Raw genomic sequence first — 8,416 nt, 5'->3', positions numbered from 1 at the left:
ATGCTCTTTACTTCTGTCACCGTAACTAAGAGAACAAAGCATCTTATTGCCTCCTCTCTAAAGAACAGAGTCCAGGCCCAGGGAATCATGCCCTTAAGCAGCATGAAGAAATGCTTGTGAAAAGCCAGGCCTTTCATGAGCATTTTACTAGAACTTGAAGAAATGACACATGGGTGAATTATAGGGCAAAGGATATTACATTTTTGAGCAATAAAGTTGGATTCAAAATGTTCCAGAAAAGGCACAATCTGAATAAAATAAACAGTAGGCTAATAAACCTTGGCCTATGCAGATCATGACCGCGGTAATAATGTCCTAAACAGAAAAAGATGGCCAGCGATGGCTTAAAAAAAAAAAGTGGATGTGTTTCCTTAATGATAAGCATAAAGAGAAAAACCCTATAACCATACTGCCAGTTAAATGGTTTTATGTAAAAATAACACATACATGTCAGAAAATCAATGAAATTGTGTTAAATGAAAACTAAAAACTGTCCTCCCAATGATAAACACTTTTGAAACATTTTTTTAATCCTTCCAGGAAGAATTGTACAGGGAAGAGATATACAGTGAAATTTCTTTTACTTATCTGAATCCCACCCACTTACACCCCATTTTTGTCTCCTTGATTACAGTACAGAAATATTCAGTATACAACCCAAGTATGTATGTATTGGGGTATTTGTAATCTTTTTGTACATAAATTATATTTAATACACTATTCTGCACTTTTCTATTCCCCCCCAATATATCTTTTTTTTTTTTTCTTTTAAATTTCCTAGCATCACTTCAATGCCTATCCTAATCTGGCCCCAAATGACACTTGCCAGCCCATCTTTAACTGCCCATTCCCTGTCCCCAATGTGCCTTCACTCGTGCTGCATTAAACTACTTGGACAGCTATTAATTTTCATGGTTACAGAACTTCATTTTGCTATTTTTAGTTCATGTAATGATCTCTATTTCTCTACAGTGCATTACAAATAGTCAATCTGTGCTTATTGATTAAGAGGGGAAATTCCAAAAATGTCTGTCCCACTATCTTAAGATTAGCTCTCCAACAGTAGATCTTAAGCTGAGGTTTCCTGAATTTGAGTGCATGTAACTTAATAGGGCAATGCTCCCAGGAGAAATCCCTAAGGAAGAGGAAAGACCAGGGGCAGAGAAGAGGAGGAAGCCAAGCAATGGTGCATCCAGCCAACATGACTCCAATCTGATCAAGTCAGGGACTACTGTCCTGAGGTGAGGGGCCCAGTGCTTTCATACTACCCAACCTCTCAGTCATGGGTTAAGGGAATGGGTGGTGGTTATTTCCAGACATCGACTCTGTGCTGCCAGCAAAGCAGCCTCCAGCAGCCCAGGCTCAGTCCTCCATAGAAGAACCCCAGGTGCTGACTTCGGGAAGCAAAAGAAAGCTTAAGGGAGTGGGAGTGTGGGTGCTAAAGGTATCTGGGCAGAGTATCATTGTTATTCATGCTACTCATCCACTTGGCCTTACTGAGTTCTGATGAAGCCCAGAGGAGCACTATTATTTTATGCTCAAGGGGAGAGGGCATTAAACCTGGTTCTGCACATGATTTATGTCTGCATGCTTTCCCACTCCTATTTCTTCTCTTGTTTTATGGCCCTGAGAATAAGCTTTTTTATTTATTTCAGTACTGAGCTGAATTCATGACATTACCTTTTTTCAGGCTTGGGATTGCCTTGATAATAATATTCTCAGACTTGAGCTGGGAAATTTCCAGAATAAAACCTCTCAGAGTCAATATTCTCCTGTTCAACAGAGAAATTAGTCAGTGCAAAGCACTGTGTGAGTCCCAGGTACACTGTTCAATTCTATCTTTGCTTAGCGTACTATAAACAGCACACTTTAAATTACAATACATTCTTGGAGGAAATAGTGCAATGTTAAGAAAGTAAGGGTGAGGATCCACTAAAATAGGAATGGTTCTTTAAGACCTTCTGTGGAGTTGATATTTCGGGCCTAGACCTAAAGAATAAGAGGAGAGAGGGGAAATTCCTTCTTTACCCCCACAAAGGAAATAAATGAAAAAGCACTTTGCTTGAAAAGAGCTCTTCCTCTTCCAGGAAAGAAAAGGCCAATAGGCCTGGAGCAAACTGTGGGGTGGGATAAAGGGGCTCAAAATGGAGTTGGGGAGGTAAGTGGAAACCACTTTGTGCTAAACTCTCACCTTATCCTGATACAAGATGAGAGTTTATTGGGACACAGCTTGCCTGCATTTTGGACCATCCAGAAACACACATGGTCCACACTTTGAAAAATAGTCTACAAAAAAATGACTGGTATTTTTTTTTGTGGGCTGTATTGACACTATTATAGCATCTTGAAGTTTTCATAAGGTTAATAATACCTACATAGGATTGTGGTACAATTAAATTAGATAATACTTACATAGGTGCTTGACACTTAGTAGGTGAAAAACAAATGTTAATCCTTTTTTGTTAACAGCAAAATGTCACCAGATATTTATTAGACCTTAGTCCTTCAGTTCAGCTAAGAAGGAGAGGGGGAAAGGGGCAGGCAGGAGAGGGAGAGAGAGAGAGAGAGAGAGAGAGAGAGGAGAGAGAGAGAGAGAGAGAGAGAGAGAGAGAGAGAGAGAGAGAACTGGGCCCTTCTCTTAAGGGCTTTAATCTGAGGTCTCAGGGGAGGATCTCAATAGAATATTCATCAGCTTTCCAGGTGTGTCTCCTAAGGGTGGTGGTCTCCACTGATTGGTCTGCACTAGGGCAGAGGATCATTAGTCATGCAGCTGGTCCTGATGTCAGCCATGGTGTGTCACCCCACCACCACCCTTTTCTGGGCCTGCAACTGAAACACAACTGAGGCCTAGATGTTATCTCTAGTTTGACCAAAACTCTGTCTCTGTGGTCAACAGACCTGAGGTCTTATTCCTAAGATTATTTTATGTGGGTCAGAACCTCATTTTCTTGAGGGCTTAATCCTTAAGGGAGTGGTCTTACAAGGTTTTGGATGGGAGTCATATGAGGCTTTTCTCTGGCCTCCTTGTTCCCCCTCTAAGGGGGTCTAAACCACATGACTAGCAACATGCTAGGGGAGGAAAGACCACCCTGGGGGTGAGGTCCCACCCTACAATACTTGTCCTCCCAGTTTTGCCTGTTGCTAGGCATGGGGGCTCTCTGTCCTGGTGACCTTCATACCTGGCCTCTCATTCCTACTCTGCTCATGCCCATCTAACTGCCTACTGTGTCATTTTCACTACTTACGTTGTGCTTAGTGAGAGAAGGAAATCGTTTGATCCATTGCTAAGGTACCAAACTAGTCTAGTGAAAATTTATAGATGTTTTTAACATGGAAAAGAAAGTCTAATTTCAGTACTTTATATATCCTTTACTCAATAGCTTACAATAGAATGTCAAAGAAAAATAATTTTAAGATTCTAGTGCCTTTGGTATTGCCAATAATGTTTATTAGTGGATAAGTTTTGCTTATCTTCAGTAAAAAGAGGCCATATTACTCTACTTCCTTCCCCTAGTATTACAATACAAATACGGTAGAAGGACTGTCCACAAGAAAGAACATCCAAGCCTATAGAAAAGTTTTGTAAGAGTTTGTTTTAGCCAAATTTTTGAGAACATGCCCAGAGCAAGGTCTCATCAGACTGAGAAAATGCTCTGGAACAGCGGTCGCCAGCCTTTCGGACCTCACGGACCACCAGTATTCCGCGGACCACTGGTTGGCAACCGCTGCTCTGGAAAATGGCAATTTTGAAGTCCCTTTTATGCACTTAGAATCAAAGAAGAAAACGTAAGGAAGATACAGGAAATCCACTGGTGGTAGATTAAGAAGGCAGCAGATAGCAAAGTGTGTGTGTGGGGGGGGGGCGGGGGGGGGAATTTCTAGGACTGGATAAAAAGCAAAATGAAGAAGCCCAAACTTCTTTTACATTGCTGGGTACAGAACAGTTGACAATTAGCATTTACAGTATATAGAGATGAAATGCAGGGGAAAAGATAATAATGAGGGGTTCTATGATCTCCATCTCTGGTAGTCATATGCTCTGGTGCCTGCAATTATGCCTTCCAGGGGTCTAGAAAAGAAAATCACTCTAATGTCTCAAAGGTATGTTATCCTGATGCATAAAAGCAATGGACAGGGCTCAGTTAAGGTAAAATTGACCTTTGCTAAGGAAGCTAGAGGCCTAGAATATAATTACTCTCTGACCTGTGTAGCTAGGAATTTGTGATCAGACTATCCTTTGTGGTTACTTTAGGTCACTGAACTCCTCAGGCCTGCCATGTCGCCTCCCCACTCCCACCCCCTCAGTCCATCAGGTTTATCACACAGCCCTTTTTTGTTCACAGTACTTAAACACAGCACCCTAAGCATAAAAGGAAAAAATATTATGAAGAAAAATATATACAAATAAGGATATTAGTGATACTGTGCCAAGAACTAAATGAAATTACAATCCATACATTCTCCAACATACCCAAAGAAAAGTGGGCTTGATTAAATGGGCAAACAAGTAAGGTTAGAAATGGATGCAACCCAGGAGCTTTTGCCGTGTCTCTGTTCTGCTGGTGGGTCCTCTTGTGCAGAACCGAGGGGCAACTAGTACTTCACTAGGGAAGAAATTTTTAAGAACTTTCAACTAAGCCATACAGAATAAATTCTTGCACATTAGGAAGAAAAAAAAATCTACACTGGTCATGCTTTTAAAACTCAATCAGATAATAATGAACCATGGTTTAATGTCTTTGTTGGAGGAATAATGTAGACCAGTTGCCTTTCAACTCAGCTATCAAACTCAAAAATGTTTCAGAATGATCTTGAACTTAGAGATGGAAAAGTAAGATTAAAATGATGACATGGTTCTTTCAGATGAAATTATTTATGTGTATATTGGAAAAATACAGATATCTTGAAACCACACCACTTTCAGGCAAGACAACATGAAAATAAAGAGGTGATTTGTTAAAATTCTTCCTCTGAACTATTTGTTGTCTCTTATGCTTTTTTTCATTTATTAAAAAAAATACATTTGCATTTTAGCTACTAAATCCTTGAGGATTAAGATAGATTTAAATGAAAGAGGAGCTTATGTAAATAGAACCACCTTTGAGTTAGAAATGGAACAATTTTCTTCTCTGCTCAGATACCAACATCCCGTTGAGAAGAAGATTCTCCAAAATGCTCAAGCAAGTGCTTAGAATAAAAACTTAGAATAAAAAGCCAGCATGGAGTGGAGAACTGGGAAAGCGGGGAAGATGCTTGATTCCCTGAGGGGAAACTGCATCTTTGAATTTAATAGCTTAAGGGAGGTGCAATCTGCAACTTAGGTAGAAATGAACTTCATTGTGTTCCTTCAACACATTCAGTACAGTCAGGTGTAATCACTAATTTATTATTAAGAATTTAATTACCCAGGTGCCAGGCCTATTTTGTTTTCTTCCGAATTTATTTGCCACAAATGTAAATGATAAGTGATTATCCCCTATCTTCATCACTTAGTCTCTGATCACCAGGCATGCTGGAGCAATCTCTCTCCCAATATACCCTTGGGCTCTAGTTATCACAATTCTGCATGCCCTTCATTCACTTTTCCAAGCACAGGCACCACAGCCCTTTTTAAAACGTGTTACTCTTGATAAAAGAGGGATAATCATTAGGTTTTAAATAGGCTTTAAATTGTATGTTGTAAGGAGGGTCTGTTTCAACACTGATTCATGTTGAGAGGTAAAATTAAACAGACCACTATCAGCTATCCCAGGAGGAGTTTCTTTATCCTCTGATCCTCTTTCTTTCTTGACCAATGCGCATTTCCCCCAACCCATGTCCACCTGCTGACCATTTAGGGAATAAGAAAAAAGAATGAAGGACAGAGAAGAGTTTTAAGCTGATATCAGTATGCTGGGTCATAGGTAGCTCAGATCATCCACATAAATTACCCCCTACAGCTTCCTTTAAAAACAAAAACAAAAAACAAAACAAAACAAAACAAACAAACAAACAAAAAACAGAAGGAATTTCAAGGCTTTAAATGCCCATCCTTCTTTGCCTCCATTTATCCATATCCCTCCTACCCTTCAATACTTGGTTCAATTGTTACTATCTCTATAAATCTCCAAGCTGAAGTGATTCTTCCATCTCAAAACTTCCACAGATATTTTTAGTATAATTAACTCATGTGGCCACTAATCATGTTGCCTGGCCTCCCTTTGAACTCTGCTATTATTGTTTACTTTTCTACAGATTTATGTTCTATATCATTTGACCTTAAGCATCTGAGGGCAGTATCCATATCTTATATTCTCTAATGGCCTAGCACCATGCTTTATATCTAATGGACTTCAAAAATATTTTTTAATTGATTTTTTGAGAGAGAGAGGAAGGGAGGGAGCGGGAAAAAGAGAAACATTCTATCGGCTGCCTCCTGCAGGCCCTCTACTGGGAACTGAGCCTGAAACTGGGACATGTGCCCTGACTGGGGAATCAAACCAGCCACCTTTGGATGATGCCCAACTAACTGAACCACACCGGCCAGGCCCTAATGGACTTTTAATAATTATTATTGATTTTAATACAAGCACCATGGAACTGGTTCACATGAGAAGTCTAGGAATTCATTCAATACCACATTTGGTGAATATCTCCATAAGGGATAATGTTCTTGATTTGATCTTGATTACCCCATTTTGTTTTCTAGTCTCAAATCCTGAAATTTTTTCAGTTTCCCAGGAACAGGACTCCTAACAGACAATTTTAATTCAAAACACATAGCTCATACATATGTTCTTAACTTTCCTTAAGATTGTTATGATATAGAGTCATGATAGTCATGATATTTGGTAATTTGGTCAAGGAGCATTTAATGGACAACTTTTTACAGTCTAGTCAATGATTACATTAGACAGGCACAAAGAAACTGTCTGAAATCATAACTGTGATGTTTTATAGTTTGAATTAAAAAGGGGCTATGTAATACACATGACAAGGTCAGTGGGGCCACATGGCAGAACTGACTTGCTCAGTGAAAGTAACCACACAGGATGGTCTGATCACAGATTCCTAACCGGACAAGTGTGGTAAGCAAGGGAGCATCCCCAAAAGGAGCCACTCATACATGTCTGTGTCTTCCACAGTGCCAGGTTTATTAGGGGAGACCTCCCCAAAAAGCCAAAGGAGTCGCATGCAGGTTGTATATAGAGAGGGAGCTTATGTGATAGAAGCAAACGGAGCGAGCATCCCGTGCAAAGTCCCAGCCACTGATGAAGTCTACAGGTAGAGAGGCAGGCATGATCTCCAGCCAGGTGGGTGCAATGGCAGCATGTGTCTAGTGGAGTGGAAGTCAGACAGGGCTCCAAATGACCTGTGGTACCGCCAAGCTCTAATGTTGGGTGGTTGGAGCTCTGAGTTCTTTCTATCTCTTTTTTTAATACATTTTTATTTATTTCAGAGAGGAAGGGAGAGAGCAATAGAAATATCAATGTGAGAGAGACATATCGATTGGTTGCCTCCCACACGGGCCCCAACCAGGGCTGGGGATTGAGCCTGCAACCAAGGTACATGCCCTTCACCGATTCGAACCCTGGACTGTTCAGTCTGAGGGATGAAGCTCTATCCACCGAGCCAAACAGGCTAGGGCGGAGCTCTGAGTTCTTATAGCCCACCAGGTGTAGAGGTTTCACTCATATCAGTGTCCAGATGGAATCCTTATCTAAGTGTCCACAGTTGTAGTTTTGGGCACTCTGGGCCCTTTCTAAGGGCATTCCCATTATACACCATTACCCCAGTCTATACATAACACTTGACATAACTGTCATGGTTGATGGCTCCATATTGGATTGTCCAAGGTGTCAAAAAGTCCACTCCACTCTTGCTCTAAACAGCAAGTCAGCAGATAGTCATGCCCCAGGCCTCTAGCTTCCTTAGCAAAGATCAATTTTACTTTAAGTGAGCCCTGTCCATTGTTCTTATGCATCTAGGATAACATACCTTTGAATGTCACAGTAATTTTTTCAGACCCCACAAAGGCACAACCGCAGGCACCAGAGCATAAGATCACCAGAGCTTGGTTCTTTAAAAAGATAAACAAAATTAACAAATCTTTAACCAGACTCATCAAGAGAAAAGGAGAGAGGACCCAAATGATTAAAACCAGAAATGAAAGAGAAGTAACAACTGATGCTGCAGAAGTACAAAGGATTTTAAGAAAACATTGCAAACAACTATATGCCAACAAATTGGACAATCTGCATGAAATGGATACATTCCTAGAAACATACAGTCTTCCAAAACAGAATCAGGAAGAATTAAAAATACCCACAAACCAACTGACATGATACAATACATAAACAAAATGAAAGATAAAAATCATGTGATGATATCAATAGATGCAGAAAAGACATTTGATAAAATCCAGCACCCATTTATG

This window comes from Plecotus auritus (genome assembly GCF_963455305.1).
Source record: "Plecotus auritus genome assembly, chromosome: 8".
Classification (NCBI taxonomy): domain Eukaryota; kingdom Metazoa; phylum Chordata; class Mammalia; order Chiroptera; family Vespertilionidae; genus Plecotus; species Plecotus auritus.
Note: the sequence above shows the minus strand (reverse complement) of the source record.